This window comes from Gallus gallus, chromosome 6 (genome assembly GCF_016699485.2).
Source record: "Gallus gallus isolate bGalGal1 chromosome 6, bGalGal1.mat.broiler.GRCg7b, whole genome shotgun sequence".
NCBI lineage: Eukaryota > Metazoa > Chordata > Aves > Galliformes > Phasianidae > Gallus > Gallus gallus.
Genome location: NC_052537.1, coordinates 13,255,318 through 13,282,446, shown reverse-complemented (window position 1 = coordinate 13,282,446; position 27,129 = coordinate 13,255,318). Strand labels below are relative to the sequence as shown.

Genomic DNA, 27,129 nt, shown 5'->3' with positions numbered 1-27,129 from the left:
GCCTGAATTTTTAAGCTCTTGTGTAAAGTGGAGAGACGAGGCCAAGCAGAAGGGAATGCCATTAGCACACAGTGACACCGACAGCAGAGCTATTTAGACAGCTGCACGTGTCATATCGTGTACTTGGGGCTTGGTCATGCTGCTATTTCTGTCTCGTTAGCACAAATCACAGCAGTGAGCATGTGTGCCTCAGCGCTTATCGAGGGGTGCTTCTTTACTTGAGAGAGAGTCGAAAAAAGACAGCTCAGCTTCGAAGCCTGGTGACGAAGCACTCATTCTGCTGTGGAGCAGCATCCTGACCTGCAGGCGCCCTGAAACAGGGTTGGGGTGCTTGTCTCAGGCTAGCAGGGCCTGACTGCTTACCAAACAGTGTTGTGACGCAAGGTGTTTGTATACAGCAAGCTATTGAACTTTCTTGAGGAAAAAATGCTGAGGGAAGATTTTGTCTACTGGCCATTGAGATTATGCATTGATAATGAAAAGGAGTGAAAGCAGCAACTTTCAGATAACCACCAGATTTAAAGAAACGTAAACGGTACTTAAAGTGAAACTCATCATGAAGTTATACATTTGGTATCATAACTCAAAGCAACCAGCATTATGCTGAATTAAGGAACTTCCAGGAGGTTAAGCGTGGGATAATTTATTATTTTTTTCTTTATATTTGCCTATGCTAAGCCATCTTGCGTACTTCAGTATTTTTAACTGACACTGACCTGAATGCCATTATTTTCCAAAAGGCTAACTTTCCCAATAAAGAAGGCCTATGGTACATTTCACAAAACAGTCATATGAAAATGTAAACACAATTTAGATGTTGTTAATTTGCATTTTAATAAGGTTACTGCCTTCTTAGCTGCCGATGCTCTGTTGTTTTTATGGCATATTCATTAAAAGACTTCCTAAATTTTGCCCCTTGTTGCCAGTGATGTCCTTTGTGTCATACACCAGTGGATGTGTATGTGAGTATGGAGTAAGGAGCCCTTCTGAAGTGGGAGTTCCTGTTGGATGTCCTGGAATACTTTTCCCACCAAGATTATTTGTTTTTAATATTAGTTACAAATGTAAATTATTTCTTGTTTTATGAATTCACTATGTATTCTGTTTGGATAAGAATGCATATATTACTTTAATGGTAACGTTGTTTGTAACAATTTATAATTTTAACAGTGTATGAGACTCATAAAAGGACATTAGCTGAACTTTAATATTTCTTCTCATATGGATTTTCTGAAAAATCTTTCATTTGGTTGAAAGTGAAGGAAATAAGATTTAAGTTTGTTGCTTCCATCCATCTTGGGTTCTGCAGGAGCATGTGCTGCTTTACTTGTGCCTAAGTAGTTACTGTTCCCACAACTTGTTGTGGGATAATAATTTTCTTAAGTGTTTTCTTAAATGAAGAATAAAGGAATACAGGTGGGTTATCGTGGACAAGGTGCAGCACAGCAGGGAGTTCTGGGTGTATCGTTTTCATGAGGAATCGATGCAGCCCTCAGAGAAGTGCTGTGCAGTTGTGCATCTGTTGTCATACTGCCTGTGGGCTTCCCAGTTTGTCGATGCCACAGGGATCTGTTTTGCTGTCCAGAAACATTTGATGGTGATTTAGTCTAGGACATAAATATTCAGTAGTGGTATTTCTTGATGACAGAGCAAACTGCTGGTAGGTGCACTTCCTGAGTTTGGCATTTGAAATTATTCATGCTGTAGCACTACTGGTCAACTAAGCAAAGAAGCAAAGCCCAGTTATAAACATAGCTGGTGAGCTACAGGGTAAAGATAGGTTTGAAGGACTTCAAAAGCTGTGAGAGGAGCTCATCTCAGCAGGCTGGGCTGCAGCAATGGGGAGAGCATGACAGCCTCTGAAAACCGAATACAAGAGCAGGGTTAGAGTGCATTTTCTGCAGGTCTGTGCATGCACATGTCTTGGCAGCCTCGGCAGAAAGAGGTCATGAAAAGTTTTCACCAAGCACCTCACCACAGTACAGCAGTCCTCCCTCTGCAACTGGGCAGCAGTGCATATGCCCGGCTGATGGGAAGGAGTGTGACAGCCTCCAGAGTGGCTCCAGGTGAGGCAGGAACAGACCAAAACCCCTTGCTTTAAATTGTTTGCAAAAAGAGCTCGTTCAGTGGAAAGAGCCGTTTTCATGTTTTGTCATGGAAGCCCCAAATGCTCCCTGCAGGGCTTGTGTTTCTGTCTTGCTTCTTGCTCTGGGAATGTGCAACAAGAGATAGTCTAAGCTCTAACCAGCTACGGTTCATTGCACCTCTAAGCTGTGATGGCTAGAAACCTCTGACAGGCCTTCCTTTGCTGGGCTGTTTCCACAGCTCACCTCTCCCCTTAGCTTTCAGAGCTGTAGGAACCTGCGTGTGTGTACCGCTGTGCATACAGGCACAGGGCCAGTTGTGTCCCTGCTCCCAGCCCTCAGGACCCCATCCCTCCAGCTGGCCCTGTGTTCTCTCTGTTCCCTTCTGGGCTACGCTTTCATTAAAGTCTCATACATAAGTGAATTTTTAACTAAAATGGGCTATAAGAAATTTCCTCTGAATAAGCAGTGCCTTTTGTATGTCATAAACTCTGCCTTTCTCCATCTCTACTAATGTGGCCCCCTCTCCTTCACATTCCACTTCTGTACTGATAAACTCCTCATCATTTAATACTCCTGAGCAGCCTGGGGGAGGAGACGTGGGTCAGCAGAACTATCAGGAGCCAGGACCTGTATCACTGGCTGAACGGGAAGCTCCTGGCTGTGTGGGTTTCTGCAGGATGGCTGCCATAGCTGAGAGGAGAGAAATACCGTGTGCCTTCATTTTAGAAGCACTTTGCACACATGAGTTAACCCTTTCAAGCTATAGTAAGTCAGGCAAGTGTTGCTCTGAGGGGCAGCAGAATCTGGGAGCTGTCCCTGTTTGCTTTTCTTCTTTTTACTTTCTTCCAGGCTTTGGCTCAAAAAAGTTCTGCTTGCTGAAAAAAAAAAAAAAAAACCTAAAAACCTGATGATTTCTGGCCTGCAGTCCTCCAATGTGAAGTCAGAGTTATTTCATTAAAAAAGGAAAATATTTTTGTGTTATGAGATGAAAAATTGCCACATTTCCTGGACAGCTTTTATAATATTCTCTAACATACATATATGTACCTGTCACCTGCTTATGACACCTGTCACCTGCTTAGCAGTACTGTATAAACCAGGAGGGCTCAGCAGCATTTAGGCAGTACTGAGTGCTTGTGGTGGAACCCAGAGTGAGGGACTGCTCTTGTCAGGTGTTGAATGTTGAAGGATTTTGTGTTGAGGTACTTCGTTACTAGATTGCTTGCAGATTACCATCTGATTTGTCTGTCAGAATTAGAATCATAGAATCCTTAGAGTTGAAAGGGACATTTAAAGTTCATCTAGTCCAACTCTCCTGCAGTGAACGAGAATTTCTTCATACTTTGTTCAAATTCAACTTTCTTTAAACAGTCTTTCATGGGGCATTCCTCCTTTTTGAAATAATGTTACTTATAAAGCAAATATCATTACAAGACTTCTTGCTTAATTTAGCATGCTGGAGGAAAGCTGTAAAAGGCCATTTGGTGAGCAATTTTATCTGGGATTTTCTCCTACTAGCTGTAGCCACGTGGTGTTAATAACTATTTACATAATCCCTAAAAACTGGCAGGCAAATTGTGCGCATGGAAACATGAAGGAAGGTAGTGTGAGCTGGTGCACTGGTTTATCCTGAGCTTTGTTTTGGCTGAGAATCTATGCAAGAAAAGGTTGGAAAAAGGCAGAAGCCCTCTGCGTTTATTTTGACCAAAGAAGAGCTGGTGCACTGTGAATCCTGTTTGAGAAAATGGATTTCTATTTTCTGAGTGAATCTATAAAACCCCTTCAAATTGCTGTCTTCTGGCTGTTAGCCAGGGAGCTTAGTAAACTAACTGGATTGATTACCTAAACCAGTTATTTTTTGTTTTACTGCTTGATTCAGGATACATAACGCCACATAATTCATCTTTGTGTCTTCTAAGTTCAGTTGTGTAAGGTATATTTTATCCTGTATCTACTTCCAAAGGGGAAGAAAGTTATTTTCTTGACACATAGGTGCAGAAACCTTTGATAACTGACATGAATCCTCCTAGAATCTTCAAGCAGAAAATAAGCAAAGGTCCTAAAACCAAACAACCAATAAGCAAACATTGTGCCTTTTTCTAAATCTGGGAAGATGCATGAAATGAACAGATATTGAGTGTTTTTTTTCCATTCCTGGGAATAGAGGTGTTCTGCTCTAGCTGGTGCTTCCCTGAGGAGCGCCTGGTTGGAACAGTTGGCAGCAAATATTTTAGGTTTGAGTAAAACCTCACCTACTTTCCCCTCCCACCCATGCCTCTAAGATAAGGAGGATTCCTTTTAGGAAGATGAAAAACAATGTTGCGGACTCTTGTTTAAGTACAGTCAAAAAAGTGAACATCAAAGCATGAGAAGGTTTGGAGCAGCATGAAGACTGTGTGTGGAGGGCGATCATGTAGTTAACTGCTGTAGTGATGTGTCATTAGTCTGTGGACCTGGCTAAACATCAAACTGTGATTTAAAATGGCTTCATAAATGTTTCCTGCTAATGAGAAGCAACTTTACCATTTTGATGAGCAGTGGTCTGTTGAAAAGGGACTGAGAATTAGTAATGGATCTGATGGATCTGAAAGCAGTGATGGAGTCAATTCCCCAACCTGGGTGTTGGCCTCATGGTGACTGTTCCATTCAAAACCTGGCTTCTGGTTGCTGAAACCAAACTGAGGAAATCATTTTCCATTTCTAAAGTTCCTAGCAAACAGAAATCCATAAGAGGGATCCAATACCAGAAGTTCTGAAAAGAACGAATTACAGAACTTTGTTGTTATATCTTGGAAAGTTTGGGTGGTTGATTGATTGTTATTGACAATGGTTTCAAATACAAAAATAGCTACTTATGCTTGATTTTAACTTTAAAACTTTGACTTGAAATGACTTGAAATTATTTTCCAACTAGCAAGTACGTTTCATGTTGACTGCTCTAAAGAAAGTATTATTCAATACTTGAGAAGCCACTTAGTCCCACACCATACACTCAGCTTTAGTAAATGGGCTGTAATGTAATGTGCTTTTTGTCCCCTTGGAATTGAAATTCATTTCCATGCTCGGAAAGTACCAAACACAGCACTTGCTATGGAGTTAGACTGTGGGACTCACTATGTCCTTTGCATGCATGATCTGTCCTACACCTCTGCAGCTCCTCAGCTCCTCCTCTCACCCTGCCATGTGGGCTGCCCTCTTTACCTTGCTGTTAAAGTCCTGGCCTTTCTTAGAGTTCTCCTGTAAGAAACTATCCTGACAATTTTAGTTATACCATGGCATTTGAGAAATGTGTATGTAACCTAGTAATAAATAGAAAAAAAATGTATTGCACTACCACCTCGTTGTATTATTTACTTCATGTAAGTTGTGGTACTTGTGTGTTGCTTTCCTCCAGTTTTCTTATATTACAGTTGGTAAGTAACTAAGTAACTTTGTTCTGGCAGTGTGGTATTTTCTAGATACTGTGATAACAAATAATCATTGTGATCAGTGTTGGAATTGATGAGGTTGTGGGGAGGTTCTTTCCTTCCACTAGGGGAATGATAGCAACAGTTCTAGCTTTATTTTGATCTGCTATGAGTTGTTTTTTTGGGTGAGTTTTTTTATTTTTGGGGGGGGGAGGGGAGGGTGGTTATTTGTTTTTGTTGTGTTTTAAAAGAAAGGAGAGAAATTCCACCCTCCAAACCCCAGGCCTTTCCTGGGTAGCTCACTGCTCCTGTGACCCAGCACCCCATGTCTGGCCAGCTTTCAGTAGATGGGCTCCCTGTGCCTGGGGAGCTCTGCTGGCCACCAGCACAAACAAGGCAGCGGGTACCCAGCCCTGCAGCAGTGCGTCTCCTTATTTCAGTCATTAACTGACTCCTTCAGGTAGTACGTGTTTCTCTCCATCTGTAAAATGGGGGTGGTGATACTTCTTTGCCTGCCTCTCAGTGGAGTCCATGAGGATTAGTGATGTCTCTACAGCAGCGCAGAAGTGTGAGCGTGATTACAAAGAACAAGATGTGCAATTACGGTGGCGGGGCAGAGAGCTGCGGGTGTCCTGCTGCACTTGCAGAGCAGAGCAGCTGGCTGATGAGTTGGCCTGACCTGTGCTGCTAAAGCAGATTTCAGCACAGTTGGCTCGTTTGTGGGCTAGGTTGATTTCTCATGTCAGGACCTCTGTTTTCCAAAGGAGGCATGAGATAGGGAAATACAAATGACAGCTATCCACCGAGCTGCACACTTCTGTTTCACTAACCACAGCGACCTTGGGCCTGGTGAATGGGAGCACTCATGTGTGACTGTCCTTGCCAGAAGGCCTCCCACAGCAGCCTGGCTCTGGCTGCTCTGACCACTGCAGCTTCTTGTGAGAGCCTCTCCACCTCTGCTGGCCTTGCTTTCTGCACATGGGGCACACTTCCTTGTGCTCTCCTCAGATCCTCCACAGCAGCTCACTCCTTCTGCAGTGTTGACGTGAAATGAGTCAATAACAACCAGCGTATGTTCTCCTTAACAGGCTTACAGATACAGCCCGTCTGTTCTGTTCTGCTCAAATGGAGAGCTCTCTCATGTGAGCAGCCCCCTGGGTTCCATCCCTCCCTCAATGTCACAGCCCTGTGCCTGGCTGGCACGTGGACAGCTGTGGGTTCTTGGGCTCCATTTTTAGTTCCCCTAAATTTGTTTGCTGAGTGCAACTGAAGTACAAATAGAAGGCAGTGCAAGTTCTCTCATTTATTCTCAGTGCAGGCATCAAAGCCCTGTGAGTGGTAAAGTTATAGCGAAATTAATGAGAATGAGTGATAAGAAAGAGGATTTACTTGTGTTTCCATTAGGATTTATTAAGACTAATGTAATCAAATGGGATAAAAACATCATCACCTTATGAGGATCATTGTCAGTAAATGTAACAATAAAGTGATTATTCCAGTGTTTTGCCTTAGGGAAAACTAGAGGGGCCAGGGAAAAAAATGAGTGTGATGTGGTGTGTTCAGGTATGTAACACCCCTTCACTTGAAAGGAATGTTAAACGATTTAAATCCATGTCAAACAATTGTGGTTGTCACTGTGATGGAAGCACTGACAAGGAGCTGTGGTGCAAGTGAAGGGCTATTATTTAAAATGCTTGTAATAGGAGTTAATAAAATTTTTCTAATAAAAGTATGGTAAGTTCGGAAGTACAGTTTTACCTTTGGCTGCTGATTTTTTGAGATAGCAGTCTTACAACTCCTTTACAAGGCTTGCTTTTCAAAACCAAGAGTGACGCAGCCCTTTTGAAATACAGACATCAGCAAAGTCTTTTGGAGACCTTAATGGGTACTGCTCGTGGCATGCCTGGCATGAGTGGTCCTGCGGGATGTTTCTAGAACCCACGCCACATATGGGAACAGGGAACTGGCCAGGATCTAAACAGTTAAATGTGATGGCACATGTTAAGTCAAAAGCAGTAGAGGTGAGACATTCATTGAAATTATCTGCTTCAACAAAGGATTCAAGATACATTTTTGTCCTTACTCTTGTTCTGTTCTACCAATATCTCTCATGAGCAGCACTATCAGTTAGTGCTGGCAGGATAAAGCCCTGAGGATATTAGAACAGCATGATTTTTATCTTGCCTGTGTCCTCTTTCATGGGAGCTACTGCTTGTGGCTAAAATGTTCTGCAAAACTTTGACTTGATTCATGCTGTTGAAATTTGGTGCGAGGATTAACTTTGCTGTCTAAATCTCCCACAGATTGACCTGGGAATATACCCCACAGTTATATAGGAATGTCATATTAGAGATTAAGGTGGCAAACATTTATCTCCACTAAGAAAGAATAGACCTGCTTTCCATCTGTATCAAAGCTGTGATTTATGGTGTTTTTCTGAGTGAGGATTACACTATTTGTCCTGCGTTTTGTTTGGTATATTTAACTTGTATTTGTCTTACACAGATTAAGCCTTCTCCCACATTTCTAGGAATATGTTTAGAGTACAGATAGAGGGAAAGTTTACCTAATACTTACATAAATCCATGTTTTAAAAGAAGAAACAATGAAGACATTTCCTTTCTCCTCAGTGATATTGGAGTAAGTTTGGGGATGCTCATTCCTATACAACTTGAGCACTCAAGTGTTTGAAATGTGAAAATGACCCAGCAAAATCAGTACAAATTCTTACATTGACGAGCTATTCAGGAATAAGTGATAATAGCATGTAATCTCTGGACTTGCTGCATTTTGCCATGTAATTATGAAAAAAAAGAAACTACTCTGTGAAAATCTGAAAATAAGCCAAGATAAAAGGCTCCAGGTCACAGCGCTGCTCTGGAGATGACAAAGGTTGAGTGAGACTACAAGTTACAGTAAAATTGACTTCTCGTTTGCAAATTCCATTTTTTTAGATGTTAAGTGTCAAACTGTTGTCCATAAAGAATATCCAGGTAGGTGGAAGATCGCATCTTGCTATTTTGAGAATGGCTAGCAGTGTAACTGTCATAAAAATAAGCTGAAAGGTGCATGAAGCTTGCAGAACTGAGTGAAGAGGGTCTGACCCAACATGGTCTAAAGCCAACAAGAATCTTTGTTATGTGCTTAATGGGTGCTAAAGCAAACCCTGTTTTAATTTAGGCCTTTTTATTTCTTGATCTGCTGTCATCTGAGAACATGCTGTTATATCTGTAGAAAATCTTTAAATAACACTTCTGTCCAAAGTCGCTCACCTTGCCTAAGCGTAGTTTTTTTGAAACTCTGTGCCTCATTTTTCTACTTTTATTTTCCTGGTGTTACTCCAGTGTTAAATTTCACTGGCCTGGTAACTTGGAGACATACACTAGGTATCTTTATTGGCCTTTATGTATTACAGTCAAGTCATATTTGGGCCCCGGAGATCCAGATCAAGCTAAGGACTGTAGGATTGCTTGCTTGCAACAGTATCTCTTGATCTCACTTGCTTTCCTGCTGTTATCTCAGGATCCTTCTGTCTCAGCTTCACTACATTGTGACTGCTAGAGGTGTCATGGAAATGGGTTAGTTGTTGTAAAGTACTTTAAGTAATAAGCAGTAGTAGAAAAATTATTGTAATGTTCTTGAAGTATAATTAATTCTTCCAATAGAACTATGAAGAATTAATTCATAAATGGAGAGCTCAAATCTGTTGTTTTTTTTCCTGTCTGTAGGAATCAAAAGACATGTTTGTGGTCATATTCCATTTACCATTTATGAAATAACTTATTTTCATGAGGCAAAATTACCTAGTATGCAAACTCTCTTGATTAAGTACTTGAAAACAAACATGGCTTTGTAGTAACTTGTTATTTTCCCTGAAGAATGTGTGCCCTTCCCTGCACTCAGAATTGTACCACTTCATGTGGTTTTGTCTTTGGTGTACAACCCACTGCGCTCTAGCTCTGCACTTGATTAAATGGCATTATGAGCTCTCTAATTATAATACCTTCACTTTATTACACTCGAAAGGATTGGCTCTGGTGAATGGTAATACGAACAATGTGTAATGTGAATGCACTATTTTAGTCTCATTATTGGTGTTATTATTGTATATGCTCTGAGCTTACCTTCTGGTCACCATTGTGGAGTTAGATATGGTCATGACTGTGCAGAATGAAGACATTACTTCCACAAATGCTTTACTATCCACCTAATAGTTTACAGTTTTATGCAGTCTACAATTAATAGGTGGCTCTCACATGAATGCAAAATTCAAAATACAAAACAAAGACCTGATTTCCTTTTTTGGATGAATCTGAAGCGAGTGTTAAGACATGGGGAGCTTTTCAGGGAAGATTTTCCTAAGGAAAAAAAAGAACAGGTACCCAGCTGTTTGTTTGCTGTAGGACAAGGAAGTCTTGTGTGAGATTTGAAACTCGTCCTTGTTGTTTTTTTTGGTTTTTTTTTTTGCCTTCAAATTAATTAACCTTTTAAGCGGTAACAATGCAGCAGCACATTCATTTATATTTGTGGATTTGCACAATTTCTTCAACAAGAAATTGTGGAGAGGTCCTTGGTGGGATCTCAGCGTATTGGTGATAATGTAATGAGTCTGTAAAGGTGTTCATGCTACTATCTTCAGACAAAGATGGTGTCATTTTAATAGCACAGTGCCAACAGGGATAGGTAATGGACTTCTTGACTAAAACCATCTTAACACAGAAAGTCTAGGGAATCCCATGGAAGAAGGAGTTTGTGGGGACTGGTCTAGGAAAAAAGGATGTGATTTAGTTCTTGACAGGGACAGAGGAAAACTGAGGGAAAGTCAAAGTGGTGAGGACTTTGGTGAGAAGGAAGTAATGTAGCAGATGTTAAATCCAGTAGGATTTAGGAAAAACAAGAAAAAAGTCTTGAGAGAGGAGCATGCTCAGTGCAGAAGTGAAATGGGTCTGTGTAGCACTGAAAAAGGCATGTATTAGGGGGTCATGCTACCAGAAAGAGAGCGTTAATGCCTCCCTGCATAGACATGGGAGGAGTAAGACCACCTGCTGCTTGAGGGCTGGGGTCCTCCTGCCCTTCTCTCTCTCCGAACTCTCAGGCAGAGGAGTTACATGGTGGCTCCTCCCAGCACCGATTTTTAGCTGCTGCCAAGCAAGAGGTGCAGGCAAAGAGGGTTCAGGCTTTACAGCTACAACCTAGTAGGTATCCTAAATAAAAGAAAATGTAATAAACTGAGTTTAAAATGTTTTGTCCAGCACGATAATGAAGGCATCACAGAATGGCTTGAGTTGGAAGGTAAAGTGTATTTTGTGTCATGCGCATGGGAGCTGTGGGCTGCTGTGCTGTGTGTTTATGCCAGTAGCTCTGTGGCAGGCTGGAAGCAAGCACCGGTGGTTGGCAGGCATGCAGCCAGCATGTCTCAGTGCGGCTGGGTACAAAGAGCCCTTGTGCAGGCTGAAAGGAGGTGAGATTATAAATGTGAAACTGTTAAAACCATCCTTTGCCTTGGAGCCTAAAGAAATCCAATTTCTTTTTAAAAATAGATTCGATACATAGTTTTCCCGCTTTAGCACAACCTGATGTGTATATAGGATCTTGAAGAGGGGCTGGGGTCTGAGTCCAGGAGCAAGGCAGATCACTGGCACATCCAGCACCGTGTACGTGTGCGCCAGGTTATTCTTAGCATGAGCAGGGCCCAATGAAGAGATTTCTGGTTTGGGTGCTGCTCTGCTCCATTTTGTACTAATGTTGAACGTAGTGTTAGTAAGAGGAAAATACAGTTTGCTCACAACATGCAAGGTAAAATTAAAGATCAAATTAATAACTCATTTTTTCAGACATGGACTTGAACCCCGTTGCACAGCAATACCACATGGGGAGCCTTCTCTATCCTTCTATCCTTTATGCTGACATTAATGTTAATTAGTTACTCGAAGCAACTCAAAAGTATTGATGAAAGCCCCCAAAAGCAATGTGGTTTTGTAAAATTAGTTTCCTGCTTGAGGAGATATTTCTTGGGTAATTGACACGAAACAGCTTCGGAAGGAGAGGCAAAAGAAAGCTGGTGATATGATTAATTCACCATGTTCTGTGTTTATTTCATGTTTATAGTGAAAAGACTGTAAATACAGGGCCAGATGTTCCTCCTGTGTCCTCAGCTGAAGATCTGGCCTAAATAATACATTAAGGTGCTATCTTTTATGTTCTCTTCAACTAGAGATCTTAACATAAAAGCATTAGAATTATCAAACCTTCCTTTTGTTTTCATTTAAAAACAGTAGAACATTACTGGCAAGTAATCTGTATCTTGTAAGATAACAGTATGTGTGTGTGTATATACATGCAAATGCTGAAGTCTGTGTATTGCAATATAGGTAAAATAACCACTCATTTGTAAATGTATTCTCTCAAATGCTTACTAATTGCAGATGATAGTGACTCACCTGATGTTCAAAATCACATGAAAGATTTGTTGGTTTTTTCTCACTTTTTGTCCATATAGAGATAAGAAAATTGCATCAAATAAGAAGTGATGCCCAATAACATTTACTCTTTGAAGGGATAAGTGCTTACCTGATGCCAAGGTAGTGGTTTTAGTGGGATCTCCCAAATAGCACAGAAGCTTGCTACTCCAGATAATGAATTTCAAACAGATAATGTTACTTTCTGTCTTACAGGGCAGCAGTCCTCCTGGTTTTCTCTGTTTCTCTGATTTGCCTTTTTGTGTAGGAATCTCTTAAGTATTACAAAAGGTCAGGTGGTTTCTGTCTAATGTACTGCTAGAGACTTTAAAAACGATGCCTGTTTATGGTCCTGCCATCTGCAGGAGCAGCAGACTGTCATAAAGGTGCTGTATTGATCTCTCACTGGTGCTGTCTTGTCTGCCAAATGAAAAATGGCATAAACTCATAACCTGGGCCAGCAGTTTTCTTATTGTAAGCCAGACAAAAATGCTATTGATCTTCTTTGCTGAAGTGTTCTTTTCACAGCTTGCCAGCATCAACACACTGTTGTCCTTACTCAGGGCTAATTAGCTAATAATTTAATGCAACTGAGACAGCAGTCTCTGTTCAGTTTAGCAGCGAGGGAATATGCCGTAACTTCAAAAGTATGAGGGACCTTTTAAAGCTCGGTCATGACTGCAGTCCTTGTCTCAACTTTTACACTCTCGCTTTTAGTTTGATTTCCTCAGCACTAAAGAATAACGGTCTGCTTAGATTGTCTGAGATGTGCTGTCAGTTTAGGATTTACGGCCAAGCGTAACCTAGCTGGGGTCTTGGTGTCTCTAATCTTGTATGGGGCTCTTGGTTATTCAGTAGCACTTGAGCTTTATGTTCACTCCTTGAGTGAAATCACATGTGATTAACTGAACTCTGTGGTTGGTGAGCTGCAGAACAGGCAGGTTCAGTCAGGCAGGTTGGGGGAGGAGGGAAAAACCCCAACCAACCAAAATATCCACTGCTAAATTGTTCTAAATCACAGTTTATATGGGCGATGCTGCTTCTTAGGGAATAAGTTTTCCTAATCCTCCTTCTGCTGTAGAGGCCAGAAGGTTCCAATGAACTTCTTCAGCTTGGAAGCAATTACTTATACATTTGGAAAATTCACACAAGTTTTCCACAAGTTTTTTTGATCTTTGCAATTCAAATATTTGGATAATTACATGTGTGTAAGGTGATCACTTGTCTGCAGTCCCTAGATGCATTTAAGAAGCAATTGGTACAACATGAGATGTCTTCTTGTTAATTCAGTCCATGTTTAATTTTGTGGGTTCTTCTCCTGGCTTGTTTCCTGGCTCTTTTGTGGTGGTCAAAGATACAGCTTATATGTTGTTTCTTTTAGAATAAATGGTAATATAAGCTCTTGAGTTGGTAACCTGGCAGACATCATCTAGCAGTATTCAGCTGTTACTTTTTTTTTAAGCTCTTGATTGAAGGTACTACTTTCTTCCTCCATCCAGTGAAGGCTGTGTCTTAGTTCATATTTCAGCATTACATGTGATTCAGGTTATGTCTTTGTTTTCGGTTCCACATTACTGAGTGCAGTTGAGGCAGAAAAATACAGATAATCCTTTAGGGAAGTTATTCTTCACATTTCATACATTAATTTCACTGGAGATTGGCTGTGAGTTTTATATATGTAAAAGGAGTATAATCTATGGGGATGTTTAAAATTTGCCTGAAATAAGGGAATTTTTAATCTCTAAAAGTATTCCCAAAGTGCAATTAACTGTTTTGATCTGATGACTCAACAGATGCTTCCATAAACTGGAATACATATGGTCAGATATCAGCACTGTTATGCCACTATATGTACTTGAAAATGACTGCCCAGAAATGACCGTGTTGGAATAAAGATAATATAGGTGGCAATGATGTCCTTCGTTCTGGTAGTCCTATGATAACAGTGCAGTATTCCTTGGCACCCTGCACGGGTTGCTGCAGACACATGAATTGTCCAACTCTTCTTTCGTATTTTGGCACACTTGTTCAGGCTTTTCTGTATCTTCTTGTCTCCTTTTTAATGCATGCAGGCTGTTAAGTAATATTTTTCATAAAACAGCAGAAGTAAAGGTTTTTCTAAGACTTTCTGAAGATTCCCAGTAGCCAGTTCAACTTACTGTAGACTGTTCTCTATCTGTCTAGGTAAGATAGAACATACATTAGTAGTCCACACATGAGCAGCTTATTAGTTCATTTGCTATATGCAGTACAGCGATTTGAGACTGATCTAAAATATTCATCCACTATTACTGGTGCAGCACAGTTCAAAGTGTTTAAAATCTGTGGGTTTGACTGAGAATTTAAGGAAAATAGCTGCAAATTGATTCTGTATGTAATTAATGAAACATTTCATTCTTAGGTAAATATTAAATGCTTGGGTGTTTTTCCTTTTTTTTTTAATCTTTCTTGTTACTAAGTTCTCCTGTTGCTGGCCTCCATTGTGTTTGTTTGTTTTATGGGATGTTGGGTGGGCTGGCACAGGGGCAGGTTCTCTCAGAAGGAGAAATTACTGTGAGTCACTGGCTCCGCTGGCAGCTGCTTTCCCCAGCATGTCCCTCCCACCCCAGGACATCTCCTCTGGGACCTCTCCAGCTGCTTACTTAGAAAAGATGAGCTTTGCTGGGCTACATACTGGTGCCTAGGTAAAGCTCAGGTGTAATCAGAGCTCCCCTTTGTGCCCTCAGAGGGTTCGTGTTTGGGGAGCCAAGTCTCAGGGCTGCAAGCAACGTTTGCCAGGGCCCATCTGTTGAGGCACATGCCTTGCCACCTTTGTGCCTGTTTGTGGTGGGACATGTGCTATAGGCTTTACTATGGGTTAAAGGCTGCTAACATGCTGGAGAGAGGGGCCTTTTGAGGACAAGAAAGAAGAAAGTGGATGTTTATAGGACTGTAAGCAGCGAGGTCACTGAGGAAGGGCTGGGTGTTTGTTTAGGGTCTCTCTCTGCCTTTTGAAGTGTCAAGGAAAATTCATCTGAGTTTTACAAATGCCATCAGTGGAAGAGCTTAAGAACAGCCTGCAGTAGAACTTGGCAGATCCCGAGGCAAACTTCAGCTTGTTGTGCAATGACTGTCTTTCCAGCTCAGATGTCGGTGCAGAGCACAAATTGTGCAAGGCGTTCTGCTCCTGGCTGCCTCCCCACGCTGCTGCCGGCCTGGGGCCTCCACGTTGGCAGCCTGGTGGGGCCTGGCCTGGAGCCTGGCACAGAGCAGGCCCTGGACACAGCCCCAGAGCCCTCCCAGAGAAGCAAGAAACCCAGATCCAGGGCTACCAGTTCAGGAGCACTTGCATAAGAAGTGGTGAGCAAGGAGCCTGCCGACACCCAACTGCTGTCAGGAGGCTGGGGACCAGCATCAGGTTATGGAATTCCAACATGTGGCTCTTGCTCTTGGCCCCATCTCTGTAATTATTCCTTTTGCTGCTTCTATTTCACTAACTTTATGCTGCGTAAAAGGCTTGGCTCTGTCAGGTCGTGGTGCTGCAGCTTTCCTCTGTTCCCTTTTGCAGAACAGCAGAGTCCTTTGTGTAGGCACAGCTGGTGATACCCCCTGTGCCATGGTGCTCCACCTGGGGATGTGCGTGTGTGTGTGCACAGCATTTGATGTCACAGAAGCAGGTGGTTAGGGTATTGCAGTGCTCAGTGAGCTGGTGTTAAGGATGCCAGCAAAAAGGACTTGACACTGGGATAGATTTGAGCTTGTGTGCAGTAAAGAGAGAGATGCTTTTCCACCTGCCAGGAACAGTGGCTAAAAGCAGTGGAATTAGAGTTTGTAATACAGACTTTTATTAATGATACGACTAGCAGTAAAGTAGAATATCAAAATTCCTTTTTATTTTATCTTTCAATGAGTATGTACTTGTTTTCATAGCAGTCTAAATTGTATCACTTGGAGCACCTTCAGTTCAAATACCTGTTTGCTGGTAAGATGTTCTTATTTAGCTAGGAATTGGAGAAATACCCTTTTTGTCTCCATTCCCATGAGTGTTCGATGCTGGGAATAGATATGTGTATATTGATCAAGCTCAAAAGGATGGGGTGGTAGTAATATAATACCATATATAATATATAAATGTCTGCCACTGATATCATGTGGCTAACCTTTGTGCTTTATTTCAAGCAGAAGAATGTGGGGGAAGGAGATGTGTTATGGATATGTTCTTTAAATATTTCTGTAAAAGCTCCCAGACACTGTTCTTTGGTTGTGAAGATGAGTGCACCTGATTTTTAACTTCATCAGTTTGAAGAAGTGAAATAAGGATGCGGGGGCTTTACGTTCTGTGAGTGAGGTCAGAATTCTCCTTTGTCATTGTTATTCAGGAAAGTGAACTAAGGAAAATTTTTGGCATTTAAGGTATGTTCTACAAAAGGGTTTTAGTAAATGAAGGATTCAGCTCAAAACTGGCAGAAGTAGGGGGTTTCCACGTGGAAAAAAGTTTTAAAAGTGCTTTTTTTTTAGCTAAGAGAAAAATTTTGAAGAGTTTTTTCCTTATAAAAACTGGGCACAAAGTTCTAAAAGGGTTTTACTTCTGTGGTTTTATGTTTGTGAGGTGTTTTTTTGTTCGTTTGTTTTCTTTTCAAATCCTCTTTTCTCATTTTTGTGCTCCTTTTCTTCATAGGTGTACTAATGTATATGCAATCCTGTTTCTATCCTGTTGTGTTAGGAAGGAATTCTTTCTGACCAAGATGAAACAAAACTTTCTGTTTATAAGCAAAGTGAAAAAATACTTCCCCCAAGTTTAGCGTTTTAAATTTCTTTCACGTCAGTATTTTTCCTTAGTACAGGTTTGTTGTTATTTTTTTCCCATCAGCAAAAATAATGTGCATGCATTACATGCAGCCCTAACCAGTTTGCTCTGCCTTCGTGCTTAAGTAGTAATGCCATAAAGATTTAAAGAAATACTCTACTGCAAATCTAAGACATTTGTTAGTCTCGATGATGGCTTAATTTTTAGTATTCCATGGTGGTTTATATCTTGACATTTCTTATGACCTACAATTAAAATGACTTTAGTGAAGTCTCAACCTATATCCAGATTGCTGAGTGTGGTTGACTGTCTCCCGGGACAGGCTTGAACTGCTTGCTAAATCAATTTGTTCTTTTCTCAAAACAGATTAAATGTGTTTTACGAGTTTAAATTAAAAAATAAATAACCCCATATGACCTAACTGCTACACGTAAAATTAAAAGCACACTCTGCCCACTCTGAGGGGCAGCATTTGGGTGCCAAGTTTGCACTGATAGTATTCCACCAGAGATAAGTGAATGGTTAAAAACAAGCATGTCTAATCCTGTCTCACTGCTCTGTTAGTCTTGTTTGAGCATTAAGTTGATGGCACACCACTTGGGTGGGTGCTGGCTGCTGGATGTGGCAATAATCTCTTTTGCAGAACCTGAGCTGTGCTGCTGCCCTGCCTCCTCCTGCTGGGTAGCTCACAAGCTGCTGCCTTCCCAGGCGAGCCTTCTCGCAGCCCTCCTTGCAGGGTGAGCTGCAGAACTCGCTTGTGACTCACCTGCAGTTCATGCTTCAAGGATGATTCCCTAGGCTCCTCCTGCCCGCAGTTTAGTTTGTATCCAGCATACAGTGCAAGTACAGGGAACCGGTAGCACCTGGTGCTGCCCAAAGCTGCAGAGAATATGCAGGCAGCTGTACGTAGAGAGTCTGCAGCACTGGTGGTGCCAGGAGCAGCCTTTGTTCCTTCAAACCACTTCCATGGCCATGCTCGAGTGGGTTATTGTTTGAGGCTGTGTAAGTACAATAGGGTATAAGGGAAAGGGAAGGGGATTTTTTTTTTTCTAAAGTAGAACAAAATAAACTATGGAAATTGATGGCAATGGTCTCTAATAATGGGATTTTATAAGAGATGTCCAACTTCTAGAACAATGGCTCAGCGTAAGCCAAGGTTAATAGTGCTCATTATCTTCTGCCTCTGAGCTGGCAGCTCAGCTCTCCTTTACCAGCACAGGCAGCCCAATGTGCCACTGCCTGCTGCATGCTGGGTCGGCACTGCTGTTGCGATGGGCGCTTGTAAAGCCAGGATTGTGTTGGGCACCTGGGCTGGATTTCCTGTACCTTGCCATAGGAGCAGCCCAGCTGGGCAGGCAGCAGCAGGCACAGCACATCTTCCTCTCTGCTCTTTGGCAGCAGGGGATGCAGGGACCTGCCAGTGGGTGCAGAGCTGGTGGCCTCAGGTGTGCTGGGGCTGTCCTGAGTTCACCTGCAGCGTGGGAAAGAGAACTGGCTTGGGAAAGCTATTCTTGCAGCAATGGGATGGTAATGGAGTAAGCTGGGAGATGCAAAGGGTTTTTTTTTTTCTTTTCCTGTTGTAAACTGAAGGTCATTATATTGTTTAGATCTGCCATTAGGTCTTGTGTGTGGAGAGTGATACAGCTCTGAAACTCCCAGTCCCTTAAAGTGAGGAAATAAAAGCTTGTGGCTGCCTACATCTGAGAAGAGAAGCGCTCAAGTAATCTTTCATTTTTCAAATAACACCTAGTGCAACTTTGACATTGATTTAATTTCTGTTTAGAATGAATGATCTAACAGAAATAAAAGATATTTTTAAGCAACAAACTAGTAAACAACCAAGAAAAAAAAACAGGAAAAAATAGTCAAAGAAGTGGCGACTGAGTGAATGAACCTTTCGCTTTTACTCTTATGAGAAATAAGAAAAAAAAAAAAGCGGAGATTTTCATTGCTATTCTACTCTTCCCCAGTAGCACTCTACCTAGTAGGGTGAGCTGGAAAAGCCTCCTGGGAGGCCTGCCTGCAGGAACAGAGTGATGTGTGCAACAGCACGAGCTTGGCTTATGTCACAGCCTGGGCAGTGTTAACCACAGCAAGCCTGTGACCTGCTCTGCAGGATGTCCATATTTGATTTCCTGAGAGGGTTAATTCTAGGTGTAGACTAAGTTGACAGTTGTCAGTCTGAAGCTGTAGTCCCTCTAACATCCCAACATTCCTTCCCCACAGGGTTATTTCATCCTGTCTCTGATCTCCTTCCTCACCCCATCCCTGCCCTGTAGAGGAGCACAGCAGCCATGGCAGGGTGAAGAGTTTACATTTCTGCAATGCTCTGAGCCTAGCCTCTTTCTTACCCTCTTTTTCTCCAAGCGAACACCTACTTAGCCTTGTATGCTTTAGCAGCACTTTGTTTCTCTTTGATACAAAATTAACAGACTTAAGGACAGAAGACCGTGAGCCATACACACAGTGTTGAATTTGAGTTGCTTCAGAATTTACCAAAAAAAACTGCCCAAGTTTATAAGAACTCCTGAGCTGATTGTGGGCTGTGCTAACTGATGAGTACAGCATGTAATATTTAAACACTATCTAGAAGGTTGCATATTTCCCATGCAGCAGAAGTCCTCTTGCTGTTGTAGAAAATGCAGCACGCTGTGCTGTTCACTTCTGACCCACCTGCAGCCCTGGGGTGCATGAGAGCTGGAATTGCACTGTAAAGTTCACTGCTGTTTTGCAGGAATTCTGAGTTGAACATGTTGCAGTTGAATGAGGATAATACTAGAACCTGGAAATAACTTTTGAAGATAGGAAAAAACCCCAAAGTACACCTGCCTCATGCATTTCCATAGTGAGATTGCGCCGTACACTTAATTGTCTGTCTTGACAGTATTTCCGTTTTCCAATGATTTCTGCACATGTTTTGTTTTTATCTCTTCATTTTTATTTGGGTACACAGAGGCCAAGTAGCTTTTCGTGTATGGAAACTGAAGGTTTTACCCTTGATCACTCGTAGAACTGTGGTCCCTTGCTGGTAGCTGAGCTCAGCACAGGCTGAGTGCTGGAGTAGACAGTGCATCCCTGGGGCCCTCTGGCTTTCTCCAGAGGCAGGGCTGAGGAGGAGACGGGTTCTGGAAAGATGTTTGTGGTGTCCCCTCTTCAAGTCTTTTGGGCACACGTTATCAGCTCTACAGCTTTAGTCATTTCACTTTGGAAGCCTGGAAATAGCACCTTTAAAACAAAAAGCAAACAACAACGAAACAGAAACAGGAGGTCCCTGAAAGCTGTGGTTTTTCATGTGAAGATGAGACTTTTGATAGCTATCCGTTTGAAAAACTCCTGTTACTGCAAGAGGCACGATCAAATCGGCAGAGCTGGCAGCCCCGCTGTGCTGCCTCTCCTTCCTACTCCTGGCCTCAGCAGCCCATGCTGCCCGTGCTGCTTGTCTCTTGCTGTATTGATTTTTACACTGTAATCTACTCAGAGCAAGGGTTTTGTCTATTATGCATTTGTAACGCACCACACATGCATTACTATAGAAATAATCTAATACAAAGTGCCTGGGATTTCAAACATTCAGTGTTTCATAGCCAAAACATTTGGCCAAGAAAAAATCCTTCTGTTTTTGTGCTCCCTCTGCTGGATCTGTACACGCAGGAATTATTGGCTGTCCCTAGAGCTGTGGGCTTCCCTTCCTCTTCCAGAGCCCTCACCCAACAGCTTTGCCACCCGGCACCGGCAGATGCTTGCACCAAGTGCTTGATTCTTCTCTGTGCGTGCTCATGTGGCTGCGTCACAGGACATAGACTGGGCATCAGTCAGAAAGGGGAGCACCGTGCTGTGAGGCTGTGGCTTTTGGCCAGGAAAGGTTGTGATGTTGGTTTTAAGGTGCTTTCAGTGGACTGCTATTCCACCGCTCACTGATTCTCATAGTCGCCTGTCCCAAAACTGTGTCAGTGTCACTGGTTTGGGGATCTTCCCAGAAATAGGATGAGAGAGCTGATCAGGCTTTAAAAAAAAACTGTTCTGTTGTGCAGTCTGAATCTGGTTCTGAGGAAGTCCCTGCCCGGTGTGGTGGCAGGGCTTGGGCTGGCCCGGCCCCTGGGCAGGTTGTGGGGCAAAAGCACAGAGCAGATGCTGATGAGGACTGTGCCAGTGTCCTTGGAAGAAGTTTGGACCTGATTTGCAAATGAGGTGGGTGGTCTGTAATGTGAATTCACTGAAATGTTAATGGGATTGCCCTTTTCAGAGGTGCTTTATAAAACAGAGTAGGAGTTGTGGTGCCAGTTTTACAGATGGACGAACTAAAACACAAAGGAGTGGAGCGAAGCTTTGGCTCCCTATTTCATGGCAGTGTGGTTTGAGCTGGTTTAAGCAGCCTCTGTTTGACCCTCTGCCATCATGGCTGATCACTCCTGCCCTCGTGCCCATTCCCTGTGTTGTGTTGGCACAGCTGTTTATGAGACAAATGCTGGAGGAAATGAGGTCCTCATGCAGCTAGCCATGCAGCTGCACAAATGCAGGCTTGGAAGTGAGTGCCCAGGAGGGAGAAGTGAGAGGCAGAGCTGAAGCTGCCAAATAAATGCTATGGCCGGGTGTCTGAGTCCTGTCCCGTAGCACCAGCAGAGCCAGGGATGGAACGTGCTGCTGGGATAGGCAGAACAGAAATTTATCCTTTGGAGGGAGCGAACTTAGATTAAATAATTAATTTTGACTTAATTGAGAACTTAGTCTGTATTAGCTGAGGAAGTCATGTTAACACATACTAAATCTGAATCCTTTAGCATGTTTCCCCCGACCTGTGTAGTCAGAACAAAAGCATTAGGGAAAATTCTGGATGAGAATAAATGTGTTCCAGGGGAAAACATTCACAGTTCAGTGAGGCCTTAAAAGCCAATCATTCACTCAGGGTATCTGTCAATCTGTAACTTTCCTAAAATTGCCATTTGTTGTGGGACAAGGAGGACAGCAGTTCCCAGCTGAAGCAAATTGTCTCTTGGCAGCATTGTATATACCAGGGATGGAATGATTGTTTCAAGCATGTTATTCAGACGTTTTTATTCTTTGTATGATATCAGTGAGCAGAGTAAATAAGATTGTGTAACAAATACCAAATGCATGTAACAAGTTGCTTGAAAAACTTGAATATTTTCTCCTTTTTTTTTTTTGTGGGTTTCAGGTGTGGCTTTTGCATCATATCAGGTGCTAACAAGGTGGCTGCTTCCACTGCTGGTCATTTTGGGGTTCTAGACTGACCACAAGACGCACGTGTTATATTTTCTTCCATCAGACTTACTTCTTCCTCTTGGATGAAATATTCTTTTGCATGGAAGTTGCTTGGAATTTTGTCAAAAGAGAAGCAAAATGTTCTCATTCTGTTCCTTTCTTCAATATGTGCTGAGCTTTAGAGCCTAGCAGCATACGCCTGTAAAGACACCTTGTCTGACTGCTGAAACAGCATGTAACAAAATACGCAGTGCCCGTAAACATTCTGCTGTCTTCCTTTACAGTATTTCTTTATAATTAAAAAGCATTTCCTAGAAGTCGTAGTGCTGTGCCAATGTAATCCATAAACTCGCTTTGTTTTTCTACAGACAGGATGGTGTTTTTGTGGTATTTTGGCATATCCGCTTAAGCAGAGTTTGGGGGGTGTTTATTTTTTTTTAAATGGCACTTAACTCATAGCAGCCAGTGAGTTCCTGTATTAAGCGAATGAGGAGACTTCAGCATGATCTTTGGGTGAAAAAAAATGGCCATTTGGCATGGTAGAATTTTACTATCTTTTCTTCCTCTCATTTTTACGGACTGCAAAGCCTGTAAGACTTGAAATGATGGTGTAAATCTGCAGAGTTTGGGGTGGCTGGAACTCTGGGCCAAGTCTCAGCTCTGGTGCTCCAGGGTTGTTTCTGGGACTCCCAAATGCTCCCCATTTGTCTCGGGTCTGCGCAGTGAGCTTTTTCACATGTTACCACGTCACTTGGGAGAATGGAAGTATGATGTGTCTGTGCTTGTATTGCAGGAAAATGGATCTTGTTATGTGAGGGCGTTGAGGAAGAGGGCCCCAGCTACCGAGAGGAAGAAAAGCCGGTGGGGAATATTCAGGTAGGAAGACTTTATGGACTGGCAGATGGATAAAAGTACTTGTGGGTCTTTGGCCTTTTTCCATATGATGCATCATTTTTTATGTCTTAATGGCTGATCTGGTCACTATCACAGTTTGTTTTTTTAAGAATCAGTCCTGTTTGGTCAATTGATTGCAACAGTGAAACACTGCAAGCAAAGCCCTTAGCATAAACATTCCTCGGGCTATCCCTGGTACAGCTATTGATCGCGATACTGAATACAAACAAATTACTCTTTGCATGAGCCATTCGAGCTATAAAACACAGCAATAATATGTTCTACTTGCTGCCAATAAATGTGCATTTATAATAAACAAAGGAGAAATCCCTGAGTAGAAACGAACAGTAGTTTCAATGATGTGTTCAATATCTTATGTCCAGCTGTTGCCCTGAGTGAAAAAGCAAATAGTGGATGCTCCATAGTTTTTTTTTTTTAAAGATATTTTAAGTATTTTATAAGCTAATGATCTTATCTTTGCCTTATTTCCAGTGTGGTTCGGGGTTCCTCAAGTACTTGGTCCATGTATTAATTGTTTTGGGGACCAGCTGCCTTTCCTTAAACTATCATATGGCTCATCTCCACATTTACTCCTAATCACATCCCTGTGGCGTTTCCTTGTGTTGGCAAATACCATTAAAGTAACTTTCACATATTTGTGGTTGTTTTGAAAGCAGCTAAAATGGGGAGGAGGAGTCGGTACCCTTGTGACCACCACCACCAAGGGTGCCTGGGTGATAACTGAGTCTGTTTCCAAAAGGATAAAGCTAATGATCATCAGAGCATAGATTTATTTTTTTTTTTAATCTGCTGTACCACGCTCTTATAATCCTCCTCCCCTTCATCCATATTTTCAGTGCTGCGCTTTGATGAGCTACAGACAGTTGACCTGAAGGCATTTCTTGATGAACATTTCTGTCTGCTCTCAGCCTTGAAAAACTCAACCTTTTCAAGAGCTGCATGGGAGAAAAATGTGTAAGACTAATATTTATAGGCTGAAAGAGAGGGGAGAGGAAGAATAAAGTGTAAAACTTGCTTCCAGCAGAAATGCCATCTCTCTTTTACCTCTGATAATTAGGAGTGTTTCTGACATGGCTACTAAAGCAAGTTAGCAAATGGCAGGCACACACCACTGTGCTTTTGTGCTGCAGAATTGTTTTCCTTTTTGTACAGCACTGCTTTGTTCTATTTTGTTTTAAGACAAAACACAAATTTCAGCTGATACCCAACTATTACATTATGACTCATCCTTACTCCTACATCTTAAATGGGTACTTCCAAGTACTTAAATGATTGTAAAAATGGAAAGTTGTTATTCAAGCTCACATTTAAGTATTTTTTGGTAACATTCAGTACAGCTCATATGCATAAATCCTTTCATTAATAGCTCTAACTAAAATCATACTGGAAGATTAGAAGGGGGAGAGTTCTTAACTGTGCTGTGTTTTTCACTAGGCAAATATCTTGGCTGTATTGAGAAATACAGTAGCACTGATTGCAACTGTAACAGGAGATTTAGATGACATTGCAAATGTTTTTAGTGGTTCCTTAAAGAGTGTACTGTATTTTATACCTTGTGAACATAAGTTTAAATTTTTGGTCTTTTACTATAAAAATAACACACACAGTCGTGGAAATGCAGCAAATCATTAAAAGAAAAGAAAAAATAAAGAAAAGAAAAAACACATTTTTTAAACAGGGAGCTTGAATATCTAATGAAGATTTCCCTGCACTTCAGGGTTTAAAAAGTAAGAAATAAAACTGACTGTTCTATTCCATGAGGATACTTGGGATTGAAGTTCCTTGCTGTGCCTTGGGGTCACGTGGTGCACTGCTGTAGAGCTGGAATGTTTGCCATGGTATTTCCGGAGGCTTCATAAACACGCTGAAAGAACAGGGTTTCTAGGAGGAATTTTTCTTTCTAATTCTTTTTTCCCCCCTTTTTTATTTATATTATCAGCTTAAACACATTGCAGTTCAGATGTGGGATTTCTAGGATTTCAGAAATTTTTATGTGACCATTTCAATTAATTTTAATTATTCCCTTTATTAATTTCCTATTAAATAATAACTGATTTCTACAGGATACCTGGTGCCCCACCCCCCACCCCCACCCCTTTTTTTAAAAACTAATTGCTGCATTTATTTTTTAGTGTAATTCCTGGCAACTAAAATATTAAGCCTAACTCCACTATTTAGATGGTCTTAATGGTTTACTTTTGGCATGTGTCAGTGTGAGTGGCATTCTGTAATCTGACTTGATAGCTGTCAGCTTGCAAACTGGAGTTATGCAAACAAAAGATGATCACTCAAATGAGGTTACAGTGAAGAGCCATTTCCTAAGTCCTGCTGCTGCACTGTAGAATCCCCAAGTCAAATTAGAAAAGCAGTGAATTAGTTCTGGTTCCTGGGATGTGAGGGTTAAGATTATGCAAACCTGTTCTTTCTAATTGTAGGAATAGCACAGGCTCCTTTTGAGACTTTGCAAACACAGCTCAAGCTGGAATGGATTGTGAAAAGCTCTGTAGTAGCCTGTAATATTATGGGTATGTCAAGTCTCAGAGGCAAAGTAGACCCTGCGGTATCTCCTGCACCCCTGGGCTGGAAGAGATGGACCTTCCTCCTCCTGCCTTCCCCCTTCCAGATGATCTGAACTGCTTCTGGAACAAAGGCAGTGACCAGATCTGTTTTAAATGAAATCCTGCAAAACTGGGGAAGAAGGGAGGCTGAATGGAGCATGTTTAGCTTAACCAACTGAATTCCCTGCACAGAGCTGTAATAAGGGAGGAGTAGGGAGAAAGCAATGTGAAGGAGTTGATAAGAAGTGGCCAGAGGCAGGAGCTGCTTCTTGCAGCTGTGCCACTGAGAAAAATGGTCACAGCAGTGTGGCTGGGTGTTGTGCGAGCCACTTTGGTGCATGAGTAGTGGACATTTTTTATCAGTGTGGGTTTGTTGCTGAGGTGGATTAGTAAGTAAGCCCCCTCCTCCTCTCTTCTACCAAACATTTTGCAGCCGATCTTTAGTGTGACTGATTATTTAATGATATTATCGTGGTGTGGAACTGTAGCATCATTTTTCTTACTAGAATAAGATTTGTGTTCTGTTTGGGTAAAATGTGCCATGGCTGGTTGCCACCGGTGCCATACTGTCTGACTCCTGCTGCTATCTCTGCATATCTGTGGGGGCAGTGGGGAAGCAGCACACAAATGTTTACAACAGCAGAAAGCAAAAAAGAAAAAAAAAAAAAAGGGATGGAGGAAAGTGAATTGAATAGCTGGAAAGGGGTTTGGGTAGGAAGGAGAAACAATAAGGAAAGAAGGAAAGATGCAGTAGGAAATAAGGCTGGTGATGTGAGGATGAGAAATTCCCCCCCCCCCCACCCCCCCTTGAAACAGTTTTGTTGACTAATAACTGTAAGAAAAAATGGACATCTTCCCTTCTAAAAGGTGGGACAACTGGTTGATAACTTTGGAAGTGCTCTGAGCTGTAAGGGTTGGCACATAGGGTGCAGTGGTCACTCTCTGGGCCGCTGATGCAGTATCACTTCTGTGTGCACTTCTGCTGCTTCTAATCTCGAAGGCCAGGCTGGGGCCTTGGTGTCTGAGGGCAGCAACTGAGCCCTTCAGGTTGCCTCTGCTTTCCCAGTGCTCTGCCTCCTGTCATGCTGTCGTGTGTAGCAGGGAGGAGAGTGCACTTTTTCCTTTAGCAGATACTGCTAGAAAGAAACAGCTTGAATGCTGTAAGAACCATACAGTGGTCGTTGGCCAAGTCCTCTGCATTGATGCAGTCATGGAGGCTGTGCCAGTTGCTCTAATTAGAGTGAGAGGGAGTGGCATGGAGCTAAGCACCCTGAAGGTGTGGGATCGATCTTTGTGAGGTAAAACACACAGTTTCAACAGTTGACATCACTTATAAATTTTAGAGGACTTATATATATCTTCTTTAATAGAAAGCCCTGATTCAAGGGAAAACTTGAAGTTACTTTCTGTTTGTATATGCTTTTTCCAAGTGAACGAGCAGAAGTGAGGAGAAATACTCCAGAAATCTCATTTAGTGTAGCAGAGCAAAATGCTGGTACCTTTCTGCTTTCTTCCCTATATTGTCCCCTGTGCTGTGCTTGTCAGTAAAATGCTGCACTACCTTAGCAGACCTCAGGTGAAAAAGAGGCACAAGTCCACCTCATGACTTAACAGAAACAGCGTGCAAAAGCTTCACCTTTTCAGAGTTGTCCGATGTTTTATCTTGTTCCTTAGTGCATCTCACTGATTTGTAAGTTC

At 42.0% G+C, this 27,129-nt stretch overlaps 1 protein-coding gene across 17 annotated transcripts in view; it reads left to right on the top strand.

The window, feature by feature from the left end:
• ZMIZ1 (zinc finger MIZ-type containing 1) overlaps window positions 1-27,129 on the top strand; it is a 326,060-nt gene that overhangs the window by 85,113 nt on the left and 213,818 nt on the right. For 15 of the 17 annotated variants that reach the window (XM_040702495.2, XM_015288283.4, XM_015288291.4 and 12 more), the window contains one exon: window positions 22,752-22,834. The exons of 1 other annotated variant lie outside the window; for it this stretch is intronic. The gene's annotated coding sequence lies outside the window, so the exon portion shown is untranslated. Of the gene's footprint in view, window positions 1-15,264; window positions 15,395-22,751; window positions 22,835-27,129 lie in introns of those variants that run through there. One more of the 17 variants, XM_046943001.1, reaches the window with a different exon arrangement.